This window comes from Notechis scutatus, chromosome 10 (genome assembly GCF_049901735.1).
Source record: "Notechis scutatus isolate UNSWTSFEM ecotype Mainland chromosome 10, rNotScu1.2, whole genome shotgun sequence".
NCBI lineage: Eukaryota > Metazoa > Chordata > Lepidosauria > Squamata > Elapidae > Notechis > Notechis scutatus.
The window spans coordinates 3,189,563-3,206,105 of NC_142018.1; the positions used below are offsets into that span (position 1 = coordinate 3,189,563).

Here is a 16,543-nt window from a genome sequence, read left to right on the forward strand (position 1 = left end):
CAATTCTCACCATTTCAAGCTTGACTCAAACTTCCATCCTTGCGAGGTCAGGAAAATGAGGAGCTGGATTGTTGGGGGCCACATGCTGACTCTGTAAACTGCTTAGAGAGGGCTGCAAAGCACTGTGCAGCAGTATAGAAGGACATAAGGCTCAATCAAGCTTCATTTCTTAAACACTTTGGATTTTTTTTTATTACTTCAGAAATATTAGGACCCTTCAGACCAGCAAGTGTTACTGCAGTCGCTGAGTGAATTGCCTTCTCCTTGAGAAATAAGAAATTAGTTTCAAGAACAATCTTAAAGCTTTGGAAAATTATTACTTTTGGTATTAAACTGAAAAGAGTGCTTAGAATTTGGATTTTGGAAAGTTAACAGTGGATTAATTTATAACTTGTATTGTAGTTTTAATGTGATTTTATGTATTTATTCGTATGTCTATGTTTTCATTTTAATGTTGTAAGATGCCAACAGTTGCTTAATGGCAAGATGGGTGGCAAACAAGTTTAATAAATGAATAAAGTAAAAATAAATTAAGGACACATATGGTCATGGGATTATAACCTTAAATTAATTAGAAATCAGATTAAATTCTGGTGTTCTGGATTTTAAGAGAATGACAATAAACTAAGAGAAAGAATAAAAAGGATTCCATGGATGGAAATGTGAACAGGAAAAAACAGTTCAAGGTATTTGGGAAACTCTGGATAATAAAATAATAAAGACACAAAAACAATACCACAGAGAAAGAAAATCAAGAAACATCTGATAAGACCAGCATGGTTGCAAAAGAACACTTTGACCAGGACAAGTATAAAAAAAATGGAAAGAGGAGCTTGTAACTAAAGCCAAATCCCAGCAAACAGCATAAATCTGCAAGGATAGGTTTGGGAAGGTTAAGAATGAGCTAAGACTTGTCTATGCGGAAAAATAACAAAAGAAACCCTTTCCTTTGATATTCAAGAAGCAAAAGAAAAATCAGTGAAATGGTTGATCCATTAGTCTAGTGGAAGATGATGGCAGGGAGGTGACGAGCAGCAGGGATTTAGCAGAATTGCTTAATTCCTTTTCTGCAACTTTTTTTTTTAATGCAAAAGATAAAAATAGCCCAACCTGCCAAAAGCAGCACTATGAGAAGAGAAATGCAGGTGAAAATATGTGAGGAATTGGTTAAAGAACACCTGCCTGCTCTAAACCAGTTCAGGTTTGTTGGTTTCCATCCCAGGATACTGAAAAGAAAGAGAGGGAGGGAAGGGGAGAGGGGGGGAGAGAGCAGAAGGCAGAACAAAAATCTAATCAAGGAGAGAAGCAACCTAGAACTAAGGAAGTATTTCCTGACAGGGAGAACAATTAATCAGTGGAACAACTTGCCTCCAGAAGTTGTGAATACTCCAACACTGGAAGTTTTTAAGAAGAGATTTGTCTGAAATGGTATAGGGTTTCCTGCCTGTGCAGGGGGTTGGACTAGAAGACCTCCAGAGTCCCTTCCAACTCTTCTCTTCTCTTCCTGTTCCTGTTCCTGTTCCTGTTCCTGTTCCTGTTTCTATTCTATTCTATTCTATTCTATTCTATTCTATTCTATTCTAATTGTCCCTCCCAATCCTGAATTCTGTAATGCATCGGGTTCTCACCTGTGGTCCCAGGAGCTGTTGATGGAAGCTGAGATTTACAAGAAGCTGAGCAATATACCTGACAGGAATTGTTCTCACGTGCAACACCTTCCTTGCCCTGGTAGCTGCTCTTCCTCTTTGCATGGCTGCTTGGAAGGGGGCAGAGAATGGAGCCACTGCTGTCCTGTCCTGTCAGGCCTAGGATTGGGGGATGAATAGGAAATGAATTAGTTGGCTTGAATACTCATCCCCCCCAAATACACACTGAGGTGGGGGAGGTCTCGACTCATGTGAATCCCACACCAGCTTCAGCTTCTCCAGGCTTGTATTAAAGAGCAGCTCCTCAGAGTGACAGATGCTTGTCACATATTAGAACTGATGGCAATCAAGACTCCAATTTCATAAAAGTCTCCCATTCATTGGCTCTACAATCTTCAAAAGGAAAAACAAAGGACATCTGGCTGCCTCCTGAAAAAGCACCTTGGGACAACTATGACCTGGATGTCTGAGAATCTCTACAGACTTTTAGCTATACAATTTGGGATGAACACCCTTGGAATGGTGGGGGAGTAGGAATAGATTTCCAGATGAACAATTGCAGGCTACAGGAACCATTTACACGCTCAGGTGACCCTGAGGACACAGGTAAACCTCCAAGTGCTTCAATGACCCTCTAAAAGGATGCAAATGACCAGCTGTCTGCAAGGAATATAAATCCTTCCATTCCCCATCATCCTGTCAGAGCTGAAGAAGCTTCTTGGATGAGAAGTGAAATGTCTTCAAAAGAAAAAACAAGAAAGTCCAGTTGCCTCCAGAAAAAGCACCTTTGGGACAACCATGACCTGGAGGATGGAGAATCTCTACAGATTCATAGCACAGTTTTCCAGTTTTCTGCGACCTCCTCTGCTCTTTATCTTTTCTTTGTTTTTTTCCCCCTTATCAACCTCTTTACATCTTTTATTAAGTATCTGTTTCCTTTAACTTTGCAAAATTGCTTATGTATACCACTGTTGTTCTCAGAGTTTGACCTTGTAAAACTGAGAACATCAGTGGTGTCCATAAGCAATTTTACACCAATAATAACTATGAAAATATGGATAACGGTAGAGTGAATGGTCTTTCAAGGCTCAGTGCCCTGGAAATTGGAAGCTGCTGAAGAGCAGAATGTGTCACGCAGGAGGAGATTGGTGGATTTGAGAGGGTGGATGAGAGAGAGGGATGGTGTTTATCCCCAGAAGCCTGTGGCTTCATACCAAAAGATCAGTCGAGACCTGTTCCCATGGCATCAGTTACTCCTCATTAGAGTGGACTTAGCTAGTAAAACATTTGACCATACAATTTGGGCAGAACACATTAGCCATGTGTTGTCTATGTGTTGGGTATGTCTAGTCTAACAAAAAAAAAAAAAAAGGACTGGGGAGACATGGCAGCAGTGGCCCAATATTTGAGGGGCTCCTACAAAGATGAGGGGATCAAATTATTTTCCAAAACATCAGAAGACAAAAAGCAATGTATGGAAACTAATCAAGGAGAGAAACAACCTAGAACTAAGAAGGAATTTCCTAATGGTGAGAACAATATACCAATGGAATAGTTTGCCTCCAGAAGTTATGGGTACTGGGGAGCCATTTGTCTGAAATGGTATAGGGTCTCCTACTCAAGCAGATGGCTGGAGCAGAAGACCCCCAAAATCCCTTCCAATGCTATTATTCTATGTTCTATATTGAAAAATAGGAAGGTGTTTGGATGACTCCACATCAATCTTTCATTTTTCACAGGTTGTAGAAGAAGACCCACTGAAGCAATTAAGTGGTGAATTGTAGGGACATTGGAGTGAGGAGCTGGCCTGCTGTCTTTTAATAAACCAGTGGGTTAGAGTTTTGAATAATATGAAATAGGCACCTTATAATCTTAATCACATCCAGTTCTTTTCTATGGTCCTGAAATATCCCAGGTGACATCGAAAAAACATTTGTTGGATGACCCACAGACATGTTTTGAGATTGTCCCATTTTGGTTGAATATTGGTGCCTTGGGGAAGAAAAAATAAGCTTTGAATATTGTCTTGAACTATGTATTGAAAGTCTGGAATTTACAAATGGCAAAGGAATTGGATTTATTGTTATGTATTAGCATACTTACCTGCAATTGTTCAGTCCATGATGGTGGGAATTTGAAGAGCCGTCACTGGCCACTGCCGTGAGCAGCCCGACTATAACAAAGGCTGCTGCGGTTTCCTCGGATGAGTCCTATATGGAAGTAAAACAGATTGGAATCATGCTGGTGTCCTGAGTCTCATTCCCATGACTTAACACTGGCGATGAAGGTGGGATACTGAGACAAAGGGAACCAGCGAGCATGTGGTGACCGACAAACACTGGCAACGCATCGAGGTGACATGGCTGGAAACAACATGCCACCTGCACTGTTCGATCCAGCAACCGAAGACTGGGAATTGTACATCGACTGATTCCTCATGTTCCTCGAAGGAAGCAACCTCCATAATGTATCCGAAAACAGGAAGAGAGCCGTATTCCTAACCCATTGTGGTCCAGTGGTATTTAAGATGGCCAAAGCATTAGCGGCACCCACCGACATGAAAACGATGGCCTGGCCAGACCTGGAAAAAGTACTGAGGGCTCACTACACACCAACCATCTCCTGACTAATCAAAAGACATGAATTTTATCGGCACGACCAAAAAGAAGGCGAGAGCATCGGCGATTTTGTTGCAATGCTGCAGGACATTGCTGGAGCATGTGAATTCCTAAACTTGGATGAAGCCATGAGGGACCGAGTGGTCCTGGGACTGAGAGACCTTACACTCCAGGGCCAATTATTAACAAAACCCAAAATAACGCTAAAAGAAGCAATAGAGGAAACTATCGTAGCAGAAGCAATGCAGAAATCGGCGGCCACCATGTGGAAGATGAACAAAGCGACACCGGAGACCCCCAAAAATACTGCCACAACCCACCACGAAGACATCGAGTCTCCATTGGAAGACAATGAGGAAGAAGAAGGGGTAAATCAACTCCGGGCAGAACAGGGCAGAAAGGACCAGAACGGAAAAAGGAGAGAATTTCGTTGTGCCAGTTGCGAGGGGAACCATCCATGTTCCGAGTGCTGTTTCCTAGATACCATCTGCAAACACTGTGAACAGTGGGGACATATTGCTAGGGCATGCCGAGCAAGAAAGAACTACGGCCCTAGACAAAGATGGAACACACACCCCTCCGAGAGAGAGAAAGACAAACAGAAGCAGGCAAGGGAAAGAAACAAACAACAGAAAGGAAGAAACAAACCAGACGGTGACCATCGGACACTCCAACATGACAAATGCCAAGAAAGTATATGTCCAGGTCACCATAGAAGGCTAGCTGTGCCGGATGGAAGTGGATTCAGGCTCATACTTTTCAATGGTATCGTGGGACACCATAAAAAGACTGATACCAGACATGAGCCAGGAAGAACTCGAAAAACAAACACTAACACTGAAAGACTACCAGGGGAACACAATCCCCATAGTAGGTACCAGAAAATTCAAGGTAAATTCAAAAATACACCAGAATTCTTCCATTAACCATAGTCGACCAGAATTGACCCAGCCTATTGGGACTTGAATGGTTTGCACCATTAGGAATCGAGGTCACGGGAATAAACAGCATAACCGAAACAGAGTGGGAAGACGACCTGATGAAAGAATTCTGAGATGTATTCGACAGAGAACTAGGCAAGTACCAGGGGTCCCCAATTTCCTTTAGTCTAAACCCAAATATAGGCCCCATAAGACTAAAACCAAGGTGGGTTCCTTTTGCACTAAAACCAAAAATGGGTGAGTAATTGGATAAACTCATCGCACAAGGGGTTTTAGAACCAATTGACCACGCTAAGTGAGAAACTCCAATTGTTACACCAATTAAACCAGATTGGTCGGTGCGAATCTGCGGGGACTACAAAGCAATCCTTAACCATGTGCTCCAACAAAGTGCATACCCGGTTCGAGTGGTACAGCATCTATTAGTATTCCGGGGGGGAGGGGGAGGAATCTTTGTGAAACTAGATCTTGCACAGGCATACCAACAGTTGCCCGTTGACCCTGAAACAGCAGAAGTCCAGACAATCGTGACGCACAGGGGCATTCAAATGCAACATACTACAATTTGGTGTCAGCGTTGCCCCAGGGTTGCTCCAAAGCTTAATGGAACGCCTATTGCAAGGGATAAAAGGGGTGGTACCATACTTTGATGATGTCCTGGTATCCGCCAGGAACAAAGAACAACTATGTGATCGCCTAAGGGAAGTCCTAGGCAAATTCAAGGAGGCGGGACTAAAAGTAAAAAAGGAGAAGTGCCAATTAGCCACCAGCAAAGTTGAATTCCTAGGATACCTTATAGACAGTGAAGGAATCCACTCCACTGAACATAAAGTCAGAGCAATCAAGGAAGCCCCCAGACCCACAAATAAAACCAATCTACAAGCTTTCTTAGGACTCATTAACTTGTATAATATATTCCTACTGCAGAAAGCAACCATTGCGGAACAACTACACAGGTTGCTTGACAAGAAAGCAACCTGGTCCTGGGGGCAACCAGAAGAAATGGCATTCCAGGAGATAAAAAACTTTGATAACATCAGACCGCGTACTAATACAATACAGCGAGACACTTCCAATAACACTAACCTACGATGCATCACCTTTCGGCGTCAGCGCTGTACTCAGCCACGTACTACCCACGTACCACCCATAGCATTCTATTCAAAGACTCTGTCAAACCCGGAGCGGAACTACAGTCAACTAGACAAAGAGGCATTGGCCGCTGTCACCGGAATAAAATATATTCATTTCCATGAATATATCTACGGGAGAACCTTCACACTAATCAAAGACCACAAGCCACTCCTGGGCATAATCGCAGGAAAGAAAGCTATACCCAATATATTATCACTACAAATGACAAGGTGGTCGGAATTCCTGGCTGCCTATAACTACAAACTGACCTACCGACCTGGAAAAGACATAAATCATGCTGACGCGCTTAGCCGTTGCCCTCTACCTGACATAAAAGACGATCCAGCACCAACCGCATCGACACTACAAATAGAGACATTAGAAAACCTACCCATGACAGCAGCAGACATTGCTAGGGAAACAGCTAGAGACAAAACCCTGGCGCGGATTTTAAATTGGGTAGGAAAAGGATGGCCAGAAACTGAGAGTGACGAGACCGCCAAACCGTTCTGGAATGGACAGACAGAACTCTCAATGCTAAAGGGGTGCGTACTATGGGGGGATTGGGTGGTCATACTGGACGTTTTAAGGAAACGCATACTTGAATTGTTACATGAGGGACAGACACCCGGGTATTGTAAAAATGAAATCCCCGGCAAGGAGTTATGTATGGTGGCCAGGGATGGATATGGAAATAGGGGACTGGGTGGCAATGTGCAAACGCTGCCAGGAATCTAGGCCAATGCCCCCCACAGCACCAAAACACGAATGGGAAACACCAAGGGGACCATGGTCAAGATTACACATTTATTTTGCAGGCCCAACCAAAGGACATACATTTTAAATAGTCATAGACGCTTACTCCAAATGGCTAGAGGTAAGCATCATGCACTCCACCACAACAGAAGCCGTCATTAGACAGCTCAGGAAACTTTTTGCAACACATGGTTTGCCAGATCTAATTGTATCCGACAACAGGCCACAATTAATGGCAACAACATTTGAGGAGTTTTTAGCACAACATGGGATAAGGCACTCATTGACAGTGCCGGGACACCCAGCCACGAACAGACGGGCGTAACGCATGGTACGTTACATGAAAGAAACATTACAAAAGCTGGGGCCTGGGGACACACAAGAAAAGGTAGATAAGCATTCAGCACATGACACCCAGTACCACAACAAATAGAAGTCCAGCAGAGTTACTAATGGAGAGGAAACTAAGATCACACCTAGACAGACTACACCCCACATATAGCCCAGAAAAACCAGCAGACTCCTCCAGTAATTGCTGCACATTTCAAACAGGGGACCCAATATACGCAAAAAAATCTCACGGGGGAACCATTGTGGATACCAGCAAAAGTGACCCAGATAACCAGATCTCATTCATACAGGGTAGACACCGAGGACGGGAGGAGCTGGAGGAGACACATAGATCAGCTCAGAGCTAGAGCCACGAAGGGAAACCTAAACAGACCCACGGAGGAGGGGTAAACCCTTCAAGCAAACAAAACAAACACAGGGAAGAGGGGGGAGACCCTTCAAACAGACAAAACACAAGTAGAAAGCGGGGGAGACCCTCCACGAACAAGAGAAATAACAGAGCAAATCCTGACAACTACGCAACAACCACTACTAATACTAGCCCTGGTTGGGAAATGCAAACACATACCTGAGGCCAGGGAAGAAGGCAGGTCTGGGAGACAGGAACAGGTCCAGAAGGATAGCAGGAAAGCAGTCCCTGGTCGGAGCGGCCGGGCCAACTCAACCAGCCAGGCAATTCCTGGTGGGAGCGGCATGGCTGACTCAACCTTCTAGGAGCTTCCAAGAAAACGGACGGAAGGAACAACAGATCCGTCTGAACAGTCCAGAGGCCAACCCACGACTGAGTTGTGCATGTCCAGTAGGACCCATAAAAGCCCTGCCTGCCTACGTGATTATGTACGGTAGGCAAGGCTCAGATTGGTTGGACTGGACCAGGTGGGGAGGGGTGTTATGTATTAGCATACTTACCTGCAATTGGTTGGTCCATGGTGGTGGGAATTTGAAGAGCCGTCACTGGCCACCGCCGAGAGCAGCCCGACTATAACAAAGGCTGCCGCGGTTTCTTCGGATGAGTCCTATACGGAAGTAAAACAGATTGGAATCATGCTGGTGTCCTGAGTCTCATTCCCTACGACTTAACATTTATAGTGCCTGGTGCAGGGCCAAAAGGTTTGCTTTAGTTCTGTGGAAAGAATTTGCTGCACCTGATTTTAAATCTTGGTTTGAAAAATATGTATTGACTTTACATCATTGAGTTGGCTTTTTTCTTTGTCATATTAAAAAGATTAAACCATGTTATTTTGTTTATCATCAAGATTTAGTCTGCTGTTCAAAACTGAGTTTGTTTTTGGAGGCATTTTGTGGATTTATTTATTTAGATGCCATAATTCATCTCTCAACCCATCCCAAACAGACTCTGGGTCATGCACTTTTGAGGACCAGATAGCAGAGTGAAATTGGGGGCTGAGCTTCCTCTCCTCTTCCTTGCTTTCACAAAATTAGTTGATAAGATAAAGCCGGGGGTGTCTCTCTCCTGAAAGAGATCTAGCTATTTCTCTGCTGATAGGAGATGACTGAAGGCACCACAGATAGGAACTTCCTTTCACGTTTAATTACCTGCTAAATCTGAAAAAGGATTCTTTTCAACAATCATTACTTGGATACCATTTTATTGTTCCTACTCTTGGAAGTGGATAGCATTTTATTGTTCCTGCTCTTGGTATAGCTTTGGGGACTCTCGTGGTGGTGGTGGGGCTGATTTCATTGCTACCTTTTGTAGGTTCCTTTCAGAGAGGCCACCACTGGCAGGAGTCCCTGAGGGTCCCCTCTGCTCATTGGCCCTTCCTTGGTAGAAGTGGCACCTGGGCCTTAGGAGACAGATTCACTAATCAGCAGAAGCCCCCTGGCCATGGCAGCGGTCCCGAACTGGGTCATCCTTGCTGGATGAGGCACCCAGGCACCTTCAATACATTAAAGAAGTCACACAGCTACCCACAATTAAACCACATCCACAGTGCAATCTTCCTCCAACTACACCTGCAGCCTTATGATTTTCTCAACTTTCTCATAGCATTTGTGACTTTCTTTGGAATAGAAGAACATGAATGAAGGGGAGGATCTTGCAGTCTTCCAGAAGCTTTCTTGCAGTCTATCAGAATCTTAAGTTTTGGTGTTTCCCCACCCCGGGGGGGCCGGGACGGATTTTCCCCGGGGATGCTCTCCCTCTTTCGGAGTTTTCCACCCCCCCCTATCACCCCCAGGGTGTTTATGCTCTTGCTTACCTCCCAGGGACTTGGAAGGTTCTGCATGCTTCTGACTTGCCCAGAATACTTGGTTTGAGGACTCTGTGGTAGGATATGGTGTAAACAAAACCTGCCACTGAGGGCAGGATGGGGGAAGGGTGGGAAGGTGCTCCCAGCAGGAAAAGGGGGCTTCGTGGCTCCCTTGTCTGGCTTGGTGGTGGTCTAGACTGCTGTTGCTCCCCTCTTGGGGAGTGAGTCATTCTCCTTCCTCTGCTCTCAGGCACCCCTCCAGGCACGTCCTGACCCTGTCTCATGGCTCTCCACGATTTGGAAACCATCATCATCTTGACCACATTATTGCTTTAAAGAAGCCAACGAGCCTCACTTCGTTCTCTGAGGAACGCATTCTGCCTCCTAAGAGGAAGATTATGTTTCTTCACATGGCAAATTCTACACTGCGTTCTTATAGTGGTTGTTTGAAAAAGCTTGTGAATTCATCTCTTATGTGCTTTTTAAGATCATCCACTGAGTGTCTTGTGTCTTGGGGATATGCTTGGATTTCACCGCAGCTGCAATGTGGGTACGCACAACGTGGAATGACTCAATCCTCCTTCATCCCAAATAAAGATCCATTTAGAGCATGGAATTCAGTCCGAAGCATAAACGCACACAATCATAATCTACATTAAGCACACCAACACACCCAGAAATGTAAGTTCCAGGACTTCTTTATAGTGTCTCACAATGAAATAACTCAGTATATTAAATGCTACCATTACAATTAATATTAAAACACTCTGGATATCTTGCAAACTTCATTTATAAGGAATGCTACAAATCTAAATCAGAAGAAAAATAAGGGAAGACATGATAGCAGTATTCCAGTGTTTGAGGAGCTGCCACAAAGAAGAGTACCAGAGAGTAGGACAAGAAACAATAGTTGGAAACTAATCAAAGAGAGAAGCAACCTGAAACTAAGGAGAAACTTCCTAACAATAAGGACAATTAGCCAGTGGAACAGTTTGCCTCCAGAAGTTATGGGCAGACCATCACGGAGGTTTTGAAGAAGGCTTGAAACAATCACTTATCTGAAATGATATAGATTCTCCTTCTTCGGCAGGGGCTGGACTAGAAGACCTCCAAGGTCCCTTCCAGCTCTATTCTGTTCTATTCCTCAGGAAGCAGGTACATCTGTGCAATGGGGCAGAATATTGTGTTGTTTGCTGCCATTTTCCATCTTTTGCCTGCAACAAAGAGTGTTACCCTGGGCCACCAGTCCCACCTTTCTGTGTTCCTGAAGTCATTTTGCTTCTTTCACTTGAGAGTGAAATGCCTGCACTGTGGGGAAAGCCAATTATTTACAAAAGAGGCAGGCAGAAGTCCTCATGCCTCAGCTCCCCTGCCTCTGATATCTGGGCCCTCACACTAGTTGTGGTTAGCACTTGGCCATGACAGTGGACGGTAGACCACCTGGCCAACTTGATTGGATGCAGGGCACACTGAGCTTCAATCTCATTAACATGCTTTGTTGGCTAAGCCACAGTGCTGGGCTTTGCATTCAGCCATAAACCCCGATTGACCAATCACAAAGGCTGGGTTTACACAGCATGCTAAGGCAAACACAAGTAACCCGTATTATGCATCAATGGCATATATGAACCCAGACTTTGGGTAATAAAAGTAGAGAAATGAATTATTTCTAAAGGTTCTTGAGATTTATCACAGATTGTATCAAAGGAAGAGGGGGGGGGGAACCTTTCCAAGTATGGTATCTGAGCAAATTGCAATAGGAAATATTTATTTTCATTTCATTTCATTTATTACATTTTTATGCCGTCCATCTCCTCTACAAGGTGCCTTTGGGTGGCTATGGTAACATAACCAGATTGTCTGTCTGGGATCATGTTTTCATTATTTTGATAGCCAATCAAAATTCTCCCAGGAAATCTTCCATCTGGGCACCTGCTATCCTACCACTTGAGCAAAGTTGGAAGTCTTGTCCAATCACAATCCAGGTGAGCTCATTTCTCCAAGATACCTACAATGGTCACAATTGAGTGGGTTCAGATATATTTCTTGAGAAAAGTACTCCTCCTCCACTCACAATAGAATTCCCTTTGCCTCCAGGCTCGAAATTTTGGGCCTGGACAATCTGGAACTGCGCTGCCTGTGGTCTGATCTAAACATAGCACACAAAAGTGTCTGCTACAATGTCTTACCTGTCAACGACTTCTTCAGCCTCAACCACAATAATACATGGGCAAACAACCGATACAAACTCAAGGTAAACCACTCCAAACTCGATTGCAGAAAATACGACTTCAGCCACAGAGTTGTCAATGCCTGGAATGGCCTACTCGACTCCGTGTTTACAGCCTCAACCCCTCACAGCTTCAACCTCAAGCTGTCTACCGTGGACCTCACCGCATTCCTAAGAGGTCCTTAAAGGGGGCGTGCATAAGTGCACCAGTGTGCCTACCGTCCCTGTCTTACTGTCCCCATTTATCTGTATTTAGTCCCTTTGTTCTTGTTTATGTTCATACCTACACTTGTTATCTTGTACATGTTTGACAAACAAATAAATAAATAAAATAAATAAATCATGACAAATACCTAGACATATAGGATGGTTGATCTAGTGTCAGCATTCTGAGTAACGCATCCATCAAAAGCAGAACTCCGAGGCAAATAGATTCCTCAAAGAACATGTTTATTGGATACATCATATCGACACAGCTAGTGAAAATCAACTCTAAAAATTCCTGCAGTTTTAGCCTAATTAAAAGAACAAATGTTTCCCTCCCCAGATATCATTGGTCACATTGTCCAATGAAAGTAGCTGGCAGACTACTTGGTTACTCCTCTCCTCCTTCAACTGCCACCTGTTGAGATGACCTTGGTTCCCACAAGAAAACTTTTTGTTGTGACTGGTAGCCAGTCTATCTACTTACCCTCTCCCTTCCCCCTCTCAGAGTTTGTGGCAACTATGAGGCAGCAAAAGATGGCTTCAGCCAGGTTTGCTTTAGAGTTTACACCTAGTTCATTATGACTTAGTCTTTCACCTGTAAAGGGTCATTATTTCTTCTGTGGTTGGAGTCACATTAGATTCTTGGAGAGGGGGTGCTTCCTTTTTCCATGCTTGAGAATGTTCTCATGCTTTCAGCAAGTTTCATCCATATTGGTTTTTTTCCCTTGAAACTGAACAATATAATAACTACCTACCCAGAACATCTAACAAACAAAGTTCCCACCCCAAAGGAGAAGAATAATGTATATAACTAAATGTAAATCAAGGCAGGAAGAAACATGCAAATATAATTGTTACTGAAAGTTTTAATAGCAATAATAAGAGTACAAACTAAATTAGACCAGAGTAAACAAAAAAGAATTCAGTAACAGAAAAAGCTAAAAATGCAATAAGAAAATAAAACAGAGGAATTTAAAAAAGGAAGTTATAAAGGAAGTCAGAAAGGCATAAAGCAGTAAGTAGCTCCTCATATTCTTCCTAGTAGTTATAAGTGCAATTATATTTTAACCCCTCTCTCTAGACTTACATCATGACTGGAATGCAATTGGATTATCTTGACAAATTTCATCAGGGGCGGTTCCTCGTCAGGGTGGCAGGCAGCCCTAATGGAAAGCACAGCCCAGCCGCTCGAGTCCCCTTCAGCATGTCTTTCATTAGTAACTAGACCTTTTTGTTTTCAAACATGACATCCTTAATGCACCACAGAAAACAAACATGCACACAAGAAATGAGCTGCCAAGCGTAAACAAAGGCGGACTTCTAAAAAATGAGAAGCAGTCCTAGGGAAGTGAGAGGCAGCACCGCACTGGAAGAATGCAGCTGGCAGAGAGCATGGAGGAAGAAGAGCAGAGAACATCTGGCATGGCAGGCCGAGGCTTGGCCTGCTGTGACTGTCTGGGGATGCCCCTTGATGTCATTCATCCACTCCACCTCCACCTTGGCTTCCTTTCCCCCAGAATCCTTACCTTTCTTCATGAAGCACCTCGCTGCTTCCAAGGTGACCCCTGGGGCATGAAGGATGGTGACCAACCTGGTCATTGTTTTGTTAGGTGTAGCAGAGGGTGGCCCAGGCTGACTCCATCATTCAAGGCGACTTGTGTGATTTTTCTCCTGGTGCAAAGGTAAAGGGAATCGTCATTGGATGGAGAGTCATTCTGGGCAGGGGTGGGCTTCAAATTTTTTAGCAAAGGGTTCTCTGCCCTAACGACTGGATGGGTGGGTGGGGGGGTCACGTGACCAGGTGGGCATGGCTGGGTGGTCATGTGGCTGGGTGAGTATGGCCAACTCGATGTCTCTTCTTTGCCATTTATCTTGGTGGGGCCAGCCAAGAGTGGGATTTGGGGGTTTGCCGAACCCCGCAGACTTTTAGCTACAGGATCGCCCGAACTCCTGTGAACCCTCATCAGCCCACCCCTGTTTCTAGGTCTCCCCTCCACTGAAAGTTTTACTTTCTAATTGAGTAATTCAGAGCAGGAAATAAATCTGTATAGGCACTTCTCAACTTCGTTTAGTGACTGTTCAAAGTTACAATGGCACAGAAAAAAGTGACTTATGACCGTTGTTCACAGTTATGACTTTTGCAACATCCCCATGATCATGGGATCAAAATTCAGATGCCTGGCAACTGGTTCATACTTATGTCCCAAGGTCACACAATCCCCTTTTGTGACCTTCTGGGAAGCAAAGTCAATGAGGAAGCCAGGTTCACTTAACAACTGGGTTACTAACTTATCAACTGCAGTTAACAACTTAACACTTAACAACTGTGGCAAGAAAGGGCGTAAAGTGAGGCAAAACTCACTTAACAACAGAATGGGGCTCCATTGTGGTTGTAAGTCAAGGACTATCTGTGCACAGCCTGAAGTTGTCCATTCACCTCAGCCTTCCCTCAGCGGCGCCCTCTGCACATTTGCAAGGAAGCAATTTTACCTAAAATGGAGGTGTGTGATGGATGGAGAAGCGGAAAGGAAACATTTGCGAAACCTGAGAAGGTTAACCTTCAGCTGGCAAAAAGTATGAAGGCAGGCAGGGAGGGGCTGGGGAAGCTGTCATGGACCTCTTTCAGCACCAATGACGAAAGGTCTGCGATTCAAGGTTAGACCTAAAGGACACATAAAATGAAGTGCAATATTGAATGCAGCTAAGAAAGGCCTGCAAAATGGAACGAGAGGCCGTGGTTAGCAAATGGCCAAAGTGGATAATGCAGGCCCTGCAGGAAGGAAATCACCAGGTTTTTTTTCCAAAACACATTCTGCCATCACTATATGCATGTATGTACTGTATGTGTCATCATCATCATTCTAGACATTGTCTATTCACTACAGGATGAAGGCCTCTTCCACATGTTTCCAACCAAAATGGTCCTGAGCTTTCTTTTGCCAGTTGGGCCCGCCATACTTGCTGATGTGGTCATTCCATCTTGTTTTGGGTCTCTTTCATGGATGCTTTTGATCAAGTGGGATCCATTCTACGACTGACTTGGTCCACCTGCCATCAGTTTTTCTTGCTATGGGACCATTTCAATTCTTTGACTCTCTTGATAACATTGTATACTTTTGCTTGTTCACTAATCCATGTGCAGGTCTTTCTATCTTGTCTTGTGATGTGAAACATGTCTCTTTCCATGGCTCATTGCGCCACTCATGGCTTTTGTATCTATTGTGAGGTTAGCGTCTATGTTTTGTTGGCATACTGTAGTCACATACACATATATCTATCACCTCTATCTCTCTTCTGTCTGTCTGCATCATCTATTTATCTATTGGTGTTAGCCAGATTAGAGGAGTAGAATTCCAGTTGCCACCCAAGATTTATCCATCGGTTCTGACCCAAACCTGGTTCCAAGAGAGCAAACACGAGACAAAGGTAACAGCACAACCTTTTAATGTTTCATTTACGAATCCTGTTTCTTCACAGATAAAAGGCAGCTTCCAAGTAATTAGCTCTGACAAGAAAGAGCCTTGCCAAGTTTTTACAAGGCTGCCAAGAATTCCAGATAAAGTTATTGAACAATAAATCAAAGAGTCTCTAAACACCAACTCAGATATTCCTAATGTCCACCAGGCTAAAGTATCAAACTTCTTTGACTTCTGCAAAGAACTGCGGTTTCTCAGCTGGCTTTTGTCTTCTCAGGGAGGGGCCATTACCTTGCAGCCTTACTCCCGAGTTGCCCATGCTGCTGCAGCTGCTCTTTCCTTTGAGCAGCCCTGAATGCACACGCGCTGGGCACGGGCTCTTCGGGGGCCTCGTCATCATGGCTGCCAGCCGCCACCATCTCCGAAGGCAGCATTCCACTCCCTGATGGTCCTGGCCTCATCCCTGCCTCACACGCAGGCCCCTCATCTGAGTCCTTGCTTTCTGAGACCTCAGCCATCCGCACCTGCTGCCGGCGAACCACAACATCCATCTCTTATCTTGAGAAAAACTCAAATTTCTTTTGGTGTAGACCTTTTGGTGTAGACCTGTAGACGTTGCTTTGGAAACTGATATGCCATGGATCACAACTGCTTTTCATGAAACTCGGGACCCAACTCATTTGGTTACGTTCACTTTAATACGTTGTGCCAGGAGAAAGTATCTGCATTGAAAAGAAAGAGCAGAATCACATAAGAACCTCTGAGGAAGCCAAAGAAACAGACCTCTTGTCTGTGATAATGCCTGTGATAATGAGGTCGTCTTCTTGTCAACCTCTCAGTTCAAAAGTGAAGACCCCAGGAATTACTGATTTCCTGCAGAGGGTTTGTTTCCAATCTTGTTTAGCTGTGGCGGTGGCATTTTGCTATGGTTGCCACTGGGCCAGATCACGAGAGACAGAAGAGGCCCGAGGAAGAGTGGTAAAAAAATGAGCTTTGTTCCCTGCTGAGATCTCTGTTGAGAAGGGTTGCGG

General features: G+C 44.3%; 1 long non-coding RNA gene across 1 annotated transcript in view; it reads left to right on the top strand.

Annotated features, from left to right (window-relative positions):
• Positions 1-16,543, top strand: part of LOC148129734 (uncharacterized) — a 795,631-nt gene that overhangs the window by 203,302 nt on the left and 575,786 nt on the right. The window lies entirely within an intron of this gene.